Raw genomic sequence first — 20,663 nt, 5'->3', positions numbered from 1 at the left:
TAAAACCACTGCCATACCAAGGTGATTATGCACACACCAAACCTGCACCCTCTGAGGTGATATCAGAGGCTTGACGCAGTGAGGGAAATAGATTTTAATGACTAGTACAGCCAAGTTATAAAACAAATCAACAAAAGACAACAAGAGGCAGCCTGGGAAGGGGGTGGGCTGTAATCTGCATTCATTTATCTACAATAAATCATCTAAAAAGTCCAGTTTTCAGCAACAGCAAAAAAATACAAGATGTGCAAAGAAACAGGAAAGTATGACTCGGGCGGGTGGGGGGAAGTAAGCAATAGAAACAGTCTTTAAGAAGGCTCAGATATTGGACTTAGCAAATAAAATTTTCAAAGCAGATAGTATGAATATGTTTAAAAACTAAATGAAACCATTGTTAAAGAAATAAAGGAAGCTATCATAACAATGCCATATCATGGGGGATGGGCTAGGTGATGGGTATCAAAGAGGGCACTTGTTGTGATGAGCACTGGGTGTTGTATATAGGTGATGAACCACTGAATTCCATCCCAGAAAACAATATTGTACTGTATGTTCACTAACTAAAATTTAAATTGAAAAAAAAAAACACAAAAAAATGGCACATCAAATACAGAATCTAAATAAATAGAATTTTTAAAACCCAAATGGAAATTCTTGAGTTTCAAATTATAATAATAGAAGTGAAAAATTCACTAGAGGAATTATATATAGATTTTACCAGCAGAAGAAAGAATCAGTGAACTTGAAGAAAGACTGGTAAATTGTGCAATCTAAAGAACAGAGAAAATGAACCCAAATGAACAGAACATCAGAGCAATGCAGGACTCCATTAAATAAGCCAATATATATGTAAGAGAGTAATAGAATGAGTTAGAAAAAGGCAGAAAAATATTAGAAATAATAATAGCTGAAAACCTCCCCAAATTTGGTGAAAAACATTAACCTACACATATAAAAAGTTCAATAAACTCTAAGTAAAATAAAGGTAAAGAGATCCACACCCACACAAATAATCGCAAAAATGTTGAAACACAGAAAGTTAAAATCCTGAAAGCAGCATGAGATAAACAACTCACCACACACAAGGGAAGCTAATAAGTTTAGCAGCTGAAGTACTATCAAAGACAACAGTGGCTGAAAAGCAGTAGGATGATATTTTTTAAATATTGAAAGAAAATAAAAAAATGTTAATCAAGAATCTTCTATCCAGAAAAACCATCTTTCAAAAATGAAGGTAAAATAAAGACATTCCCAGAAAAACAAAGACTGAGAGAATTTGTTGCTAGCAAAATCTGCCTGACAAGAAATGCTAAAAGAAGTTATTCAGGCTGAAATAAAGTGACCCTGATGATAATTTGATCCCACAATAAAAAACACAGAGTACTGGTAAAGGTAATTCTATAATTATAAAAGATACTCAAATGTATATTTTTCTCATTTTAATTTATTTGTATGAAAATATAAGTATCTTATGAAATTGTTGGGCATATAACATATAGAAATACAGTAAGTTTGGCAATAGCAGCACCAGGGAGGTGGGTGAGAACAAGCTGTACTGAAGTAAGGTAATGAAACCTGATGGTAACTTGAATCTATAGAAAAAACTGAAGCAAATCAGAACAGTAATAGAAAGATTAATATGATAACCTCTATAAAGATATACTTCCTTGCCATTATTCTCTCAGCTTCTTTAAAAATATAAATTATAAGATAATAAACATAACATGTTGGGTTTGTAACATATAGATGTATAACAAATAATAATAGCACAGAAAGGGGAGGCAGTATAGAGTTATACATGGGTAAGATGTCCACCTCTCACACAAATTAAGTTGGTAAAAATATGAACTAGATTATGATAAACTAAGATGTAATGGTAAGCTCCAGAGCAACAAGCAGGAAAGTAACTAAAAATATACTGGAAAAAATCATAAAATTAAAATAACATGCTAGAAAATATTATTTTAATCAAAAGAAAGCATCAAAACAAAAAGAGGGGAAAAAAGATACAAAACATAGAAAACCAAATGTGACAGATATAAATTCAACTACATCAATAAGAACATTAAATATGATTTAAACAATCCAATCAAAAATAAGAGACTGTCATACTATATTAAAAAATAAGATTCAGGGGCGCCTGGGTGGCTCAGTCGTTAAGCGTCTGCCTTCAGCTCAGGACATGGTCCCAGGGTCCTGGGATTGAACCCCGCATCGGGCTCCCTGCTCAGCAGGAAGCCTGCTTCTCCCTCTCCCACTCCCCCTACTTGTGTTCCCTCTCTCGCTGTGTCTCTCTCTGTCAAATAAATAAATAAAATCTTAAAAATAAGATTCAATTATATGCTGTCTATTGGACATACGTTATTTTTAAATTTTATTTAAAAAAATTTTTAATTTAAATTCAATTTAATACACTGCGTTATTAGTTTCAGAGATAGAATTTAGTCATTGATCAGTTGCATAAAACACCCAGTGCTCATTACTTCTAGTGCCCTCCTTGATACCCATCACCTAATTACCCCATTCCCCTACCCACCTCCCCTCTAGCAACCCTCAGTTTGTTTCCTAGTCTTTTATGGTTTGCCTCCCTGTTTTCATCTTACCTTATTTTTCCTTCCCTTCCCCTATGTTCATCTGTTTTGTTTCTTAAATTCCACACGAGTGAAATCATATGAGAGTTGTCTTCCTCTGACTGACTCATTTCACTTAGCATAATACCATCTAGTTCCATCCATGTTGTTGCAAGTGGCAAGATTTCATTCTTTTTGATGGCTGAGTAACATTCCATTGTGTATCTATACTATATCTTTATCCATTCATCTGTCGATGGACATCTGGGCTCTTTCCATAGTTTGGCTATTGTGGATGTTGCTTCTATAAACATTGGGGTGCATGTGCCCCTTTGAATCACTATGTTTGTATTCTTTCGATAAATACCTAGTAGTGCAATTGCTGGGTCATAGGGTGGCTCTAGTTTTAACTTTTTGAGGAATCTCCATACTATTTTCCAGAATGGCTGTACCAGTTTGCATTCCCACCAACAGTGTAAGAGGGTTCCCCTTTTTCCGCATCCTCACAAACATCTGTTGTTTCCTGAGTTGTTAATTTTAGCCATTCTGACTGGTGTGAGGTGGTATCTCATTGTGGTTTTGATTTGTATTTCCCTGATGACAAGTGATAGTGAGAATTTTTTCATGTGTCTGTTGGCCATTTGTACGTCTTCCTTGGAGAAATGTTTGTTCATGTCTTCTGCCCATTTCTTGACCGGATTTTTTGGATTTTGGGGGGTTGAGTTTGACATATACTTTAGATTCAAGATATAAATTGGTTGAAAGTAGAAGAATGGGAAAAGATATATCATGTAAACAGCAAGTACAAGAAAGTTGGAGTGGCTATGATATTAAATAAAATAGATTTAAGAACAAAAAATTCACTAAAGATAAACAGGGATATTATATAATGATAAAAAGGTCAACCCATCACAAAAACATAGCAATCATAAACCATGTATATACCTAAAAACAGAGCTCCAAAATACATGAAGCAAAATCTGACAGAACTGAAGGGGGAAACAGGCGATTCAACAATAATAGTCAATGCCTTCAATATCCTACTTTCAGCAAGGACTAAAACAACTAGGTAGAAGATCGACAAAGATATAGAATTTTGAACAAAACTATAAACCAAATAGACATAATAGACATGAATAGAACACTCCATCCCAAAATAGAATATAAACTCTTGTCAAATATACATAGAACATCTCCAGGTTAGGTCACATGGTAGGCCATAAAACAAGTATCAGTAAATTTAAAGACATAAATCATGCAAATAATCTCTGAATACAGTGGAATGAAATTAGAAATCAGTAACAGAACTAAATTTGGGAAATTCACAAATATGTGGAAATTAAAGAACATATTATTAAATGATCCATAGGTCAATGGAGAGATCACAGTGGAAATCAGAAAATATTTTGAGATGTATGAAAATGAAGACATGACATATCAAATTTATGGAATGTAGCTAAAATAATACTTAAGAAATTTATAGGTGGGTCTATATTAAAAAAAGATCTCAAATCAATAACCTGGCTTAAGACACTGGAAAAAGAAGAGCAAACCAAACTCAAAGCAAGCAGAAGAAAGGAAATAATAAAGATTAGAATGGAGATTACTCAAATATGAATAGAAAAATAATAGGGAAAATCAATAAAACCAAAAGTTGATTATTTGAAAAGATCTAAAAAATTGAGAAACTTTTAGCTAGACTGACAAATCAAAACAGAGAGAATAATCAAATTAGTAGAATCAGGAAAAAAGTAGGGGACATCACTACTGACTTTCCAGAAATAAAAAATAGAATGTCTAAAGATTAAAAATATGATATCTATAATGAAAAGAATACTGACTGGGATTAACAATAGATTAGATACTGAAGAAAAAGATCAGTAAACTTGAAGACTAAGCAATAGAAATTATTCCAAATGAAGCACCAAGAGCAAAATGACTAAAAATTTTAAAAATGAATAGATAATTGGACTCCTAATAAGATACAAGAAAAAAATAATAATAGCCAAAATTTGTCAATTTATTAAAAATGATAAGCCTGAAAATTCAAGGTCAACAAATCTCAAGCAAGATAAACACAAAGAGAACCACACAAAGGTGTCCATAGTCTGATTACATTAAACTAGTCATAAAGAGAAAAATGCTAAAAGCATTCAAATTAAAGGCATATTATATAGAGGAACAAAGGTAAGAAGGATCACAGACATCTCATCAGAAACTACGCTATTTAGAAGGCAGTGAAGTGACATCTCTAAAGTGATGAAAGAGCAATCTGTCAACCTGGAATTTTGTACCCAGTGAAGTTGTCTTTCAAAATTGAGCACTAAATAAAGACTTTTTCAGGCAAACAAAAGCTGAGAGATTTAATCAGCAGCAGATGTACAGGATAAAAAAATATAAATGAAGCTCTTCAGGTAGAAGAAAAATTATTCCAGAAGCAAACTTTGATTTATAGAAAGGAATACAGGGTGCCATAAATGCTAAATATAGACCTTTTGTCATTTTAAAAATCTCCTTAAAAGATAAATGACTGTTTAAAGTAAAAATAATAAGAAAGCATTGTGGGGTTTATAGTATGTGCAAAAGTAAAACGTATATATGGCAACAATAGTACAAAGGATAGAAAAGATAAAATAGAGGTATATGGTTCTTACACTGTGTGTCAAATAGTGTAATATTACTTTAAGGGAGGTTGTAATAAGGGCATCCTACTGTAACCACTAAAAACAAAGGTGTATAGCTAACAAGCCAATAGTGGAGATAAAGTGAAATCATTAAAAAAATTCAGTTACTCCAAATGAAGGCAAGAATAGAGAGGGGGAAAAAACCTGAAGAGCAAATAGAACAAATAGAATCCATATACCAAAATCGTAGATTCAAACCCAAATATATCCATAATTACATTAAATGAAAATCATCTAAACATACAAATTGAAAGCCATATATTGTCAGATTGGATTTAAAAAAAAGCACAAGCAAACTATTTATTGTCCATAAGAAACCTACTTAAAATATAAATATACAGATATTTTATAAGTGAAAGGACAAATTCCAGTTCTGGCCAAAATAGAATAAGCCAGCTATAGCCTATCTCTTCTGATAAACAACTAAAAATGATGGTCAAAATTAAAAAATCAAGTACCTGAAGACTGAAAAGTAATCAAAGCAGGTAAATTGTGAAAGAGAGTTAAAACTTAGTGAAGGGGCCTGCAACAAGGTGGATGCTGCATATATTTTTTCTCTTGAACATTTTTTTTGAGGGTAGATCCCAGTTGCAGAGCTACACAGTAGCATAGTGACATGATTGGTGAAAATTTGAATAAAAACCCCATATTACTAGGCAGAGTAACCATAATAGGGACTATTATGAGCCAAAGAGGGGGATGTAATTCTGTTGAATTTTGTTTTGTTTTCTCTAGCAGCTTTGCACAGTCATGGAGTGGTTTGGCAGTGATGGCTGTATAAGCAACCAAATATCCAAGGGATACACTGTCTTTCTGGCCAGAGGAACCACGAAAGGGGGCACCATGGCCTCAAGAGTGGGCTCGTGAAGGAAATTCTGTATAGAAGAGAGCTAGAGAAAATGATCTCCTAATTCTGTGAATGAACCCACACAAGTCCTGTGCTCATCCCTAAGCTGTACAGGTGCATGAAAGACACAAAAGATCATAACAAAGGGCATGAGGAATGAACTAAGATTTAAACTACCACCCAGGGCAGCTGGGTGGCTCAGTCAGTTGAGCATCTCACTCTTGGTTTTGGCTCAGGTCATGATCTCAGGGTCGTGAGATCAAGCCCTGCATCAGGCTCCACACTCAGCAGGGAGTCTGCTTGAGATTCTCTCTCTCTCCCTCTCCTTCTGCTCTTCCCCCTGCTCATGCACTCTGTCTCTAAAATAAATAAATAAATCTTAAAAAAGTAAACTACTACCCAATGGTTAAACACTTGAGTGGCACATGCACAGAGCAGAAATAAAACAGCAAACTAATGACTTGGAATTGAACTGAAATTAGAATCACCACCCACAGAAGGCAGGATTAAATTTGTGGTCTGACCCTAACTTGGTTGAGTACCTTCTAAAAAAAATTCTCTAGAGGATTATAGTGTGACGCATGGTTTACATGACATAACTTTCACAATGTCCAGGATACAATCCAAAATTACTCAACATACACAGAACCAGGAAAATGTGACCAATTCTCAAGGGAAAACCAATCAACAGATGCCATACCCTATATGATCTAGATGTTGGAATTATCAAAGGCTTGAAAGCAGCTTGTGACAAATAGATCCCAAGAAGACATCCAAATGATTTCTTGCTTCCTGGCAGCCACAGCTTTATGTAATCCTCCCCACCTTGAGTGCAGGCAGGATCTGTGACTTGCAATAGACTATAACAAAGGTGATGGGATATCACGCCCCTGATTAGATTACATTACATGATAAAGGTGATGAGCTATCACTTCAGAGGTTATGTCATGTTATATAAGACTCTGTCTTAGCAGACTACAAAGAGAGATTCTTTGCTGGCCTTGTAGATGCAAGATGCTATAATGGAAGCTACCTATGGAGAGGGTCATGTGGGAGGGCTACAAGCTCCAAGGAACTGAATTCTGCCAACAATCATGTAAGCTAGGAAGAAGACCCCAAGCTCCAGATGAGAATTTAGCTCAGGTGACACTTTGATTACAGCCTTGTGAGATGGAGCAACTAGGCCATGCCCAGACTCCTGACCCCCAAAGACTAAGAGATAACAAATGTATGTTGTTTTAGGCTGCTAAGCACATGACAATTTGTTATGCAGCAATAGAAAATAAATACACAGCTATTAAAATTATGCTCCATGCAGTAAGGTAAACATGTTAAATGAATGAAAAGATAGTAGTTTCAGCGGAAAAAATGAAACTATAAAAAAATGTAAATTTTAGAAATATATACAAAATCTCAAATTATTTTAAAAACATGACTTTGGGGCGCCTGGGTGGCTCAGTTGTTAAGTGTCTGCCTTCGGCTTAGATCATGATCCCAGGGTCCTGGGATTGAGCCCTGCATCGGGCTCCCTGCTCCGTGGGAAGCCTGCTTCTCCCTCTCCCACTCCCCCTGCTTCTGTTCCCTCTCTCGCTGTGTCTCTCTCTGTCAAACAAATAAAATCTTTTAAAAAATAAAATAAAATAAAAAACATGACTTGATGGGCTCATAGTATAATGTAAATGACGTAACAGAGTCAGTAAGATTTAAGAGAGGTCAACAGAAATTATCAAGTAAGAGTAACAGAGGAAAAATATTGAAAAAAATATTAACAAATGCTCAGGTACTTGTGAAAGAACATAAAAAATTCTAACATTCTTGTCATTGGTATCCCAGGAAAAAAAAATGGGCATATAAAATATATTTGAAGAAATAATGATTAAAAACTCAAATTTGGCAAAAGCCATGCTTATAAGATTCAAGAGGTTCAGGTAACTCCAAACATAATAAACTCAAAACCATGCCTAGGTACATCATAACTGAAGTGCTGAAAACCAAAGATCTTTTTAATATTGAAATCAGGTTTGTTAAACACTGTATATAAGAGAACAAAGATTCAAAGAACCATGGATTTCTCAAACAAAACAGAAAAACCATGGGGGCCAGAAAAACAGTAGAAAAGCAAATTTAAAGTGCTAAAGAAATAGAACTATAAACCAAGACTTCTATATATAGTGAAATAATCTTCAGAAATAAAGGTGAAATAAAGACATTTTCAGATGAAGGAAAACTATGAGAATTCACTGCCAGCTGATCTTCTCTAAAGGAAATTCTTCTAGGGAAAATGAGATCGCAGGAGAATGATAGAAGAGTGACAGAAATAGTATATATCTGGTAAATACTAAAAATTATACTCAAGTTCTGTAAAATCTGTATGACTCTTAGAAGCAAAACTCATGATGTGGTATGTGGAATTTTCAATGTATGTAGGTGTAATACACGTATCAATGATATAAGAGTAGGGTAAACAGATCCATACAATTGTAAGGTGTCTGTATTTTGCTTGATGTATTACAATATTAGCTCAAAGTAGAAATGCAGGGTACCTGGGTGGCTCAGCTGGTTAAATGTCTGCTTCAGCTCAGGTCATGATCCTAGGATCCCTAGGGTGCTGGGATCGAGTCCCGCATCAGGCTCCTTGCTCAGTTGGGAGCCAACTTCTCCCTCGACCTGCTGCCTGCTTCTCCCTCTGCCTGCCACTCCCTCTGCTTGTGCTCTGACAAATAAATAAAATTTTTTTTTAAAAAAGTAGACAATGCAATATTATGTGACTTGTCATCCATAGAGCAAGTACCAACACACAAATGAGATATAGCAAAACAGCAATAGATAAATAAAAATGGACTATGAAAACACTAATATTCCAAAAGAAAGCAAGAATGGAAAACAAAAGAAGAATAAGAAGACAATCAGAAAACAAATAATAAAGTGGTAGTATATAATCCAGCCATACCAATAATTACACTGAATGTAAATTGTCAAAATATACCTAAGACAGAGATTGTCACACTGGTTTAAAAGAACCCTACATGTTGTCTACAAGAAACCCACTTTAAATATAAAGACATATAATTCAAATAAAGCTGAAGTAGCTATATTAAAAAAGGACAAAGTAGACTTCAGAACAAGGAATATTACCAGGGATAAATAGGGACATTACACAGGGATAAAAGGATCAATTCACAAAAAAGTCATAATAATCCTGAATATGCATGCTGTTAGCAACAGAGTTTCAGGGTACATGAAGCAAAAAGTGATAAAACTGAAAAGGAGAAATAGGAAAATCGATAACTATAGTTGGGGAATTTAACACTTTTTTCTTGGCAATCAATAAAACAAGTAGACAGAAAATCGGTACAGATATTGAACAGCACAACTCTATTAACCAACTCTACCTAATTGACATTTATAGAACACTCCACTCAGCAAGAGCAAAATACATAGTCCTTACAAGTGCACAAGGAATATTCACCAAGTTAGACCATATTCTGGTTCATAAAACAAACCTCAAAAAGGTTTTTAAATTGTGGTTAAAAAAAAAAAAACCACATAGGAATGGGACCTAGAACGCTTCACAGTCAGCTGATCATGCTGTGCTGGAAATCGCAGGTCAGTACGGATGAAGTTCTATAGCGAGGGGTATGCAGTCAAAATGAAGGTGACAGGAGATCACATTTGAAGAAAGGGTGACCACTCAGACTTGATTTCCTTTAAATTTTTTTCTCATGTTCATATAAATGTGTATCAAAGACATGAACAAGCATTCTCCTTACAGTTGAGGATTTTTCATTTTGAATGCTTTTTGCTTAGTAGTAAATATTTGCTTCCCTAAATGGCTCCCAAATTGTGGGGAAGTCTCTACACATTTTTTCTTAAGTTTTTATTTAAATTCCAGCTAGTTAACATAAAGCATAATATTAGTTTCAGGTGTACAAGAGTGACTCAACACTTACATACAACACCCAGTGCTCATCAAGACAAGTGCCTCCTGAAACAAATAATGCAATATATGTTAAGAAAAAAAAAAAGAAGCAGAAGAAGGTAGCAGGAGGGGAAGACTGAAGCGGGGGAAATCAGAGGGGTAGACGAACCATGAGAGACGATGGACTCTGAAAAACAAACTGAGGGTTCTAGAGGGGAGGGGGGTGGGAGGATGGGTTAGCCTGGTGGTGGGTACTGAGGAGGGCACATTCTGCATGGAGCACTGGGTGTTATGCACAAACAATGAATCAAGGAACGCTACATCTAAAACTAATGATGTAATGTATGGGGATTAACATAAGAATAAAAAAAAAAGACAAGTGCCTCCTTAATATCCATCACCTATTTAACCAATTCCCCTTCACCTTCCCTCTGTAACCATCAGGTTTTTTTTCTCTGTAGTTAAGAGTATGTTTCTTGGTTTGGCTCTTTTTTCCCCTATGATCATTTGTTTTGTTTCTTAAATTCCACAGATGAATGCAATTATATGGTATTTGTCTTTCTCTAACTGACTTATTTCACTTAGCATAATACTCTCTAGTTCCATCAACGTCATTGTAAATGACAAGATTTCATTCTTTTCTGTGGCTGAGTAAATAGTCCATTGCATATATATAACACACATTCTTTATCCATAACTCTATGTCCATCAGTTTGACAATTTAGACAAAATGGACCAATTCCTAAAAAACAAAAACAAACAAAACCCCCAGAAACTATTAAAGCTCAATAAATAAAAAATATATTACCCAAATAGTCGCACATCTATTAAAAATTTTTCGCCTGGGTGGCTCAGTCATGAGCATCTGTTTTTGGCTCAGGTCATGATCCCAGGATCCTGGGATTGAGCCCACATCAGGTTCCCTACAGGGAGCCTGCTCCAACCCCACTGGGGCTCTCTCTCCCTATCTCTCTCTCATTCAAATAAATAAAGTCTTAAAAAAATTTTTGTTGTTGTTGTTTAAAACCTTTTAACAAGAAAAACTCTAAGCCCAGAGGGCTTCATTGGTGAATTCTAACAAACATTTTTTTTAAAAATTTTATTTCTTTATTTGACAGAGAGAGACACAGCAAGAGAGGGATCAGAAGCAGGGGAAGTGGGAGAGGGAGAAGCAGGCTTCCCACCAAGCAGGGAGCCCAATGTGGAGCTCGATCCCAGGACCCTGGGATCATGACCTGAGCTGAAGGCAGATGCTTAATGACTGAGCCACCCAGGTGCCCCAAATTCTAACAAACATTTAAAGAAGAAATCATACCAATCTCACACAGATATCCAGAAAATAAAAGGGAAAATGACCCAACTTATTTTATATGAGGCTAATATTATCTTGATACCAAAGCCAAACAAAACATTACAAGAAAGTAAACTATAGACCAATATCACCTATGAACATAGATGAAAAACTTCAATATTCAAAAATTAATCAAATGCAATTCACCATATAAACAGAATAAAGAAGGAAAAGCAGATGATCCTCCATAGGTACAAAAAAAAAAAGCATTTGATAAATTTCAGCACCTATTTTTGATAAAAACTTAAGCAAACTAGTGTTAAAAGGAGACAGCAGGCCCCAATGGAGTCACTTATGCTAAACCCCACCAAGACTTAATACCCAACCTAATTGCAGCTTCAGCTTCTCCCAGATATATGACCTTTGACCATCCAACCTGGAATTTCCTGGTCAGCACTAAGAGGTAGTCCACTGATTGGATTCTCCTTAGGGAGAGTGACCTTGTCTGAGACAATGCATTCTTTGCTAATAGTTTCTTTTCTTTTATTCCCTCTCTGCCTTTAAAAAACTTTCCTTTTCTGCAACTTGATGGAGCTCCTTTATATTTGCTAGATGTGATGCTGTCCAATCAATGAATTGTTGAATGGAACCAATTTGATCTTTAAATTTACTCAGTTGAATTTTTGTTATTTACCAATAAGAAAAAAATTTCTTCAATCTGATAAAGAGCATCTACTAAAAATCTAGAGCTAACAAGATAAATTTTTAAAAGATTTATTTATTTGTTTGAGAGAGAAAGAGAGAATGAATGGGAGGGGCAGAGCGAGAGGGAGAGAGAATCTCAAGCAGATTCTGTGCTGAGTGTGGAGCCTGATGCAGGGCTTGATCTCACAACCCTGAGATCACAACCTGTGCTGAAACCAAGAGTTGGATGCCTAGCCTGCACCACCCAGGTGCCCTGAGAGCTAACAAGATACTTAATGGTGAGAGATTTAATAAATCCCTCCTAAGATCAAGAAAAAAACAAGGATGTACATTCTTATAACTCTTATTCAACAACTACAGCAGTGCTTCGGGGAAATTTATGGCATTAAATGCTTACATTAGAAAACACAAAAGGTCTCAATTGAATAGTCTAAGCATCCAACTTAATAAAACTAGACAAAAAATAGCCAATGAAGTTCAAAGTAAGCAAAATGAAATAATCAGAAATCAATAAAATTTTTAAAATTTTAGTTGACACACAATATTATGTTACTTTCAAGTGTGTACAACATAGTGATTTCACAAGTCTATACATCATGCTATGCTCATCAAAAGGATAGCTACCATCTGTCACTCTACAACACTATTACAATGCCATTGACTATTTTCCCTATGCTCTACCTTTTATCCCCATGACTTATTCATTCCATAACTTGAAGCCTGTATCTCCCACTCCGCTTCAACCATTTTCCCCTGTTCTGGTCTCCTCTCCTCTGGCAACCATCAACTTGTTTTCTGTATTTATGGGTCTATATCTGCTTTTTGTTTCTTTGTTTATTTGTTTTATTTTTTACATTCCACATATAAGTGAAATCATATAGCATTTGTCTTTCTCTGTCTGACTTATTTCACTTAGCACAATATCTTCTAGGTCCATTCACGTTGTTGCAAATGGCAAGATCTCATTCATTTTTATGGTTGAATAATATTCCATTGTATACATATATCACATCTTTTTTTTCCAATTATTATATTTGGACCTTTAAGAAACATATACCATCAGAGGTGCCGGGGTGGCTCAGTTGGTTGAGCATCCAACTCTTGGTTTCAACTCAGGTTATGATCTCATGGGTTGTGGGATCAAGCCCCGTGTCAATCTCAGTGGTTGGTGGGGGATCTGCTTGAGATTCTCTCCCTCTGCCCCTCTCCCCACTCACATGCCCTCTTTCTCTCTAAAATAAAAATAATCTTTTTTTTTAAAAAGAAACATATACTATCAGATATACCACTATTCTAGTGGAAAAATCTATTCTAGTTTTGGGGAAGCATACGTGTCACAAACTATTTTGCTTCTAGTCTCCAAGACTTTACTAAGAGTTTATCAAAAAGTGGGCTCTGTGGGTTGCCTGTGTGGCTCAGTTAAGTGTCTGCCTTCGGCTCAGGTCATGATCCCAGGGTCCTGGGATTGAGCCCCACATCGTGCTCCCTGCTCTGCCGGGGGGCCTGCTTCTCCCTCTCCCTCTGCCTGCCACTCCCCCTGGTTGTTCTCTCTCTCCCTCTGTCAAATAAATAAATAAAATCTTTTTAAAAAAAGTAGGCTCTGATCTATGGTATCCTGAGCCTTGAGGTTTTGAATGTTTTGATTACTGTAGAACAATTTCAAGGGGATGAACTTAATTCCCAGCTGTTTTCCTTCTGGAATGGGCTAATTGTTTTGAAGTTACACAGTCCACTGCAAGAATATTCAATTTTTTAAGCTTTGTGATCTATTTAGTCTTTAGAAAACGTGGTAAAAAAGTAATTTTCTGTGCAAAAAGGATGAACTTATCAGAACATACCAAATATTAATTATAACAAAAAGCAGTATACATAATGTCTATGTCCAATGTTCACTTTAATGACTACTTCATAGGCTAGTAACTATTCTTAACTATAGAGACTATTTCTGGATCAATACAACCCAAGCATAGCTGCAGTCAACTCCTTAACACAACTCTTGGTATCTGACATTGATTAAAAAATAAAAAAGGGTAAGTGAACAAATACTCATATATGATGTTTTCAAGAAGCTACTCTTTGTGGAAGTATATAAGAAAAGGGACTTTCAGTAAGCTATTGATGGGAACTGGGAGGTTTATGGCTATGGCTTTGGAAAGCACCCCAGGGAGTAGTAGGAAGGCATCTGTAAGAGTAGATTACACAGCAAAGGATAACTATCTAAAAGAGGTGGGCATTTTCTCAATTAACTTAAATTCTGAGACTTTCAGTGGTTGAGGAATAGAAATAAGACCCAAAGAAAAGAACCATCTTCATAATGGCTTAAAAGGTGACTATGCCATTTGGCTTATGATGCTAAATGTTCCAAAAGCCTTTGGTGGTGTGATATGGACAAGAAAAGTATTAATAAACCAACCACATAACACCATTAAAACTCAAAAACACTTATTTTTTTTGAAGTTTTATTTAAATTCCATTAGTTAACATATGGCATAACACTAGTTTCAGGTGTACAGTACAGTGTTTCAATACTCATATACAACACTCAGTGCACATCACAACAAGTGCAGTACTTAATCCCCATCACCTATTTAACCCATCACCCCCACCCCTCTCCCCTCTTGTAACCATCAGTTTTCTTCTCTATAGTTAAGAGTCTGTCTCTTGGTTTTCCTCTCTTTTATTCCCCCTATGTTCATTTGTTTTATTCTTAAATTCCACATGAGTGAAATCAGGGTATTTGTCATTCTCTGACTTATTTTGCTTAGCATAATACATTCTAGCTCCATCCATGTCATTGCAAATGGCAAGATCTTTCTTTTTATGGCTGAGTAATATTCCATTGTATATGTATGTGTGTGTATATATGTGTGTGTGTGTGTGTGTGTATAAAACTGGTAGAACTGATAAACAAATTCAGTAAAGCAGGATACAAAATCAACATACAGAAATCTGTTGCATTTCAATACACCAGTAATGAAGCAGCAAAAAGAGAAATCAAGGAATTAATGCCATTTACAATTGCACCAAAAACCATAAATACCTAGGACTAAACCTAACCAAAGAGGTGAAAGACCTATACTCTGAAAACTATAGAACACTGATGAAAGAAATTGAAGATGACACAAAGAAATGAAAAAACATTCTGTGCTTATTGACTAGAACAAATAGTTAAAATGTCTGTATTACCAAATGCAATCTACACATCTAATGCAATTCCTATCAAAATACCAACAGCATTTTTCACAGAGCTAGAACAAACAATCATAAAATTTGTATGGAATTTTTTTCATTTAAAAAATTTTTTTTTAAATATTTTATTTATTTATTTGACAGAGAGACACAGCGAGAGAGGGAACACAAGCAGGGGGAGCGGGAGAGGGAGAAGCAGACTCCCTGCTGAGCAGGGAGCCCAATGTGGGGCTTGATCCCAGGACCCTGGAATCATGACCTGAGCTGAGCTGAAGGCAGACGCTTAACGACTGAGCCACCCAGGCGCCCCTCATTTAAAAATTATTGAGAACACATAAAATGAGGCAACATTTCTTTTGTCTTGTCTTCCACTGTGGGGTCTGTTGGTGGTTCCTCCATTGTTGCACTGTTGCTCTCTGAGCCAGTGTTACTATCACTGGTCCTTTCCTCAGCTATACTGTCCACCCCCTCCTGCCTGCTCTACTTGTCCTCAGGAGTAGACGTGCCTTCTTCACCATTCTGTTGGCTTTCTGTCACTGCCTCAAAGTTTGTCTCCTCTGTCTCTAATGGGATGCTCTAGTTGTCTTTCTTCTCCTTGGCCTTACTAGCAGCTTGCTTTTCCTCAAGAACCATGCAGCTCTGACTGCATTCAGGTCGCTGTGCTGCCTATTTCTCCCTTTCCTCCTGTCTTTTGCGAACTTGCTCCTCTGCCGGGGCAATTTCGGTGGCAATTTTTTTTTCCATATCCACTTCTACTTTCAAACCACATAAACTTTTAAGTTCATTGTTAAATGAATCTGTGGTTTTCACGAATTTCCTCTTCTTTTCCTGGTGTTGTTCCTCTATTTGAAGAAGTTCTGCTTATAGTTTATACTGATGAACCATTAAGGACTGGACCTGTCCTTTGAGGACCTGCGTTCTAGCTGTTGTGACAACTGACTGAACATCTGGCACCACACTCTCACTAAGGATTTCAATGATGAGGTGGTGGTTTCTCTGGAAACGGGTGGTGACAAGTCTGTCTCTGGAGACTTTCTTCCTCTAGAGCAGCTTCTGCATGACTTTTTGCATTTATCTAAGCAAGGTATGTAGGGGAATTATGATAGGCCTTCATAGATTAACTCTTTTCTGCTTCATGTTTATTTAAATATTCTTGTTTTTCTTCATCAGTGAGATCTTGACACATGCTATCAATAATCTTGCCAATCTCCCAGAAGCTTAGGTCAGGATTGGAAGCTTTTACTTAGTCCCAGACCTTTCTGCTGTACCTCATGTAGGGCATTAATGGCTTATCTGGTGGCTTTGGGCATTTTTGAATCATAATAACAGAGGATGCCATGACCTGGCTGTTGGTGCCTGGGTTACCTCCCAACCTGTAGTTGTAAGCAAGACGACTGTATGGATTGTATCCCACAGACCCCGGTGTGCTGAGCATTTGTGTTGCAGGAGCTGGATTGGGAGGTGGGGCATGCATAAGATGGTCTTTTTGACATTTTGGAAGATTAAGTTCTCAGTTCCTTAAGAATGAATCTGAGACATCTTGGGCAGAAAAAGTGTCCACTGCTCTGGCCTTATTTCCCCAACATCTTTATCCATTCATCTATCCAAGGACACTTGAGTTGTTTCATATCCTATTATAAATAATGCTGCAATAAATAGAGGGGTGTATACACCTTTTTGAATTAGTATTTTCATTTTCTTTGGGCAAATACCTAGTAATGGAATTACTGGATTATATGGTAATTTTATTTTTAATTTTTTGAAGAAACTCCATACTGGTTTTCACAGTAGCTGCACCAGTTTGCATTTCTACCATCAATGCATGAGGGTTCCTTTTTCTCCACATCCTTGCTAAAACTTGTTATTTCTTGTCTTTTTGATACTAGCCATTTTGACAGGTGATATCTTATGATTTTGATTTGCATTTCCCTGATGATTAGTGATGCTGAACATCTTTTCTTGTGTCTGTTTGCCAGCTCCATGACTTCTTTAGAAAAATATCTATTCAGGTCCTCTGCCCATTTTTAATCAGATTATTTGGGTTTTGTTGTTGTTGTTGTTGTTGTTTTTTGGTGTTGAGTTATATAAGCTCTTCATATACTTTGGATATTAATGCCTTACCATTTGCAGATACCTTTTTCCATCAATAGGTTTCCTTTTCACTTTGTTGATGGCTTCCTTTGCTGTGCAAAACCTTTTTATTTTGATGTTGTCCCAATAGTTTATTTTTGCCTTGGTTTCCCCTGCTTGAGAATACATGTCTAGAAAAATGTTGCTAGGGCTGATGTCAAAGAAGTTTTTGCCTCTGTTTTCTTCTAGAAGTTTTACAGTTTCAGGTCTCACATTTAGGTCCTTAATCCATTTTAAATTTCATTTTTTTGAATGTAGCTGTCCAGTTTTCCCAGCACCATTTATTGAAGAGACTGTCTTTTTCCCATTGGTTATTCTTGCCTCCTTTGTTGTATAGTAATTGACCATATAAGCATGGGTTTATTTCTGAGCTCTCAATTCTGTTCCATTGAGAAATCAGTGATTTTTAAAAAAAAAAAAGGTTTTTTTGTTTGTTTTTGTTTGTTTGTTTGGTTTTTTTTTAGAGAGAGAACAAGTGGGAAGGGCAGAGGGAGAAGGAGAATCTCAAGCAGACTCTGCACTGAGCACAGAGCAGACTCGATAACATGACCCTGAGATCACAACCTGAGCTGAAACCAAGAGTCGGATGCTTAACGGCCTGTGCCACCCAGGTGCCCCAGTGATTTTTTTTTAATTCAGAAAAGTTGATGAAATGAAAAGTTGGCTCTTTGAAAGGATGAATATAATTGATAAACCTCTGGCTATACAAACCAAGGGAAAAAAAAGGAAGAAACAAATTGCCAATATGAAAAATGAAAGTGGGACTAACACAACAATCCTGCAGACATTAAAAAGACAGAAAGGGGAAACATGAACAACTCTATGCCCATAAATTTGACACGGAGTTGGATTAGACCAATTCTCTGATTCAAAATAACAAAAGCCATTCAAGAAGAAATAGGTAACTTGAACAGTTCTATATCTACTAAATTTAATTTATAGTTATAAACCTTCCAACAAAACAGCAGGTTGGCATGGTTTTACTGGAAAATTCTATTAAATATTTAAAGAAGAATTAAAGTATAATAATCACAACCAATTTAAATGAACAATTTGATGAAGTTTGACATGTATGACTATCTTCCCAGAGTAAAAGCAGAAAATTTATATATGGGAATTAATACATGTTCAGTAGCACTACCTTACATAAAGCAATAAAGTGGGTATGTTAAGTGTCATAAATATTTTTCATTATGGTCCACTGATCAAAAGTCACAAAACGTAGACCATTTCTTTTACTAAAGTACTCGCAACACTGGGCAATTTCTCTTTCCAACATTACACACACACATTTTGAGCATCTATCAAGTACACAGGACTTAACTAACGTTCTTGCCTCCAAATAACTAACAGTATAGTTATGAAAGTAAAACTTGGTAGTGTCAAATGAGGCCTGGGAGAGGTATGGTTTAAGGGTTTGGAGACTGGATAGGATTTAAAAAGCAAGAAGATAATGCTAACTACATCCATTCACATCTTAACAGCCATTTCATAGTAGTAAGACAATATGCTTGCTATCCCCCAAACCTCAAGAGCTCATTCTTACAGTCTTTTCTTGGTAAATGACACTGCCTCTGTCTGGAAACGCCTTTCATCCTCTTTTTCACCAAGTCATATCCCTTCAAGCTTTGAAAATGTTCAAGACTCTTCTCTTTCAGGGTTGATTCACTAATTAATTCATTTGCTCATTGAGAAATATTTATCAAGCACCTAATACATGTAGGTACTGTGGATACAGCAGCAAACAACAAAATCCCCTCTCAAAGAACTATGTCATTTTAAGGGGAGAACATGCAATAAACAAATAAATGAAAAAAAATGTCAAGTAGTGGATAAATGATATGAAGAAAAATAAAGCAAGAAAGGACATTAAACAAGGATAGTGTGCAGGAGATTTTTGTGTGCTGTAAAAGGTGGTCTGGAAGGATATTTGTGACTTGAGAAAAGACCCAAAAGAAGCGAGGAAGAAAACCATATGGTGCCTATCTGTGGAGGTGGAGAAAGATATTCCACACAGAGGGATCAGAAAGTACAGAGACTCCAAGGCATACTTGGCATGTTTGGTACTAAGAGTAAGGTGTGGTGTGGTAGAAAATGTGGTCAAAAAGTAGCATTATGTAAGCCATATTGAGGACTGTTTACATAAGAAGCCAGGGGGAGCAGAAGAGCAACATGATTTGATATGTTTTAAAAGGACCCTATGGTTGTTGTGTAGAGATTAGAATAAAATAGGATGCAAGGATGGAAGCAGAAATATCAGTTATGAGGGTACTGAAATAATGTAGTTCAGAGATAACAGTGGTTTATATCAGGATGGTAGTACTACTGGAGAGGATGAGGAGCAGCGTGGATATATTTAAAATTCAGAGCAGATAGAATTGCTAAGGGACTGGCTGTGGGGTGTGAGAGGAAAAAGGAGACCTAGGGTATAAATGCTGGAGGAATGTCCTTTTGTAGGCAAGAGATGATGGAATCTAGTGCATAAGTGTATGGATTGACTTTAGATAAAAGCATGTACAGTTTATAGTAACAGGAGAGAAGATAGAGAAAATAGGCACAGATGCAAGTAGGTGAGTAGGTGTGGGAGGAGGAACTTTTGGAGGTTCACAACTGATTGTTTTATTTTTTCTCAGTGAAAGGAGAAATGTGGAACTGAGAGTAAAGAGGAAAGATGTGATGAAGATTTAATGAGAGAAAAGAGGCCAGAAAATAGTCATCCAAGGAGATATCCTGACCAAACTGACCCAGATCCAGTTACTCACTTTACCAAATCCTAGCACCTCCACATCAATTTCCACCCAGCAAGATTCATTTTTACTTGGTAGATGTTCAACTGTGCTCTCTATTTGCTCTGATTCCTTCAATAAATCCTCACCCAGTGGGGGTACTCTATGGTTTACTAGAAAGAGAATAATAATTAGGGGCAAACTATCTACTCCATTGTGAGGAGAAACCTCACAACTCTTAAATCTGGGCTCTTCTCTCCATCTCCACTGTCACCTCCCTAGGTCAGGCCTTCATCATTTCTCACTTGGGCTTTTGCAGCACCAGCCTCCTAACTTATCTCTTGACCTTTCCCCTCACCTCTCTCCAATCCATCGTCCACACCACCGCTGATATATAAATTTATTCAACTCCCCTGCTTAAACCCTTCATTATTATCCCTCTCCTTTTTCTCTTTAACGACTTGCAAAATTTTCCAGCTGAATCTATCCCTCCATCTCCTTCTCTTGCCTCACATCCTACACCCTAGCCATGCCAAATTACATTTGATCCTTGAATACATCAAATCCTTCAATTCCCCTGTGCCCCTGTACATCCTGTTTCG

General features: G+C 36.4%; 1 protein-coding gene and 1 pseudogene across 5 annotated transcripts in view; both read right to left on the bottom strand.

Moving 5' to 3' along the window:
• The window catches only part of EDA (ectodysplasin A), a 416,826-nt gene that overhangs the window by 298,746 nt on the left and 97,417 nt on the right, over window positions 1-20,663 (bottom strand). The gene's annotated exons all lie outside the window — the stretch shown is intronic.
• Window positions 15,510-16,698, bottom strand: LOC118026003 (annotated as a pseudogene).

The sequence above is a fragment of the Mirounga leonina genome, unplaced genomic scaffold, assembly GCF_011800145.1.
Source record: "Mirounga leonina isolate KUSES-001 unplaced genomic scaffold, KU_Mleo_1.0 Mir_204, whole genome shotgun sequence".
NCBI classification, from domain to species: Eukaryota; Metazoa; Chordata; class Mammalia; order Carnivora; family Phocidae; genus Mirounga; species Mirounga leonina.
Note: the sequence above shows the minus strand (reverse complement) of the source record. Positions and strands in the feature narration are given on the sequence as shown.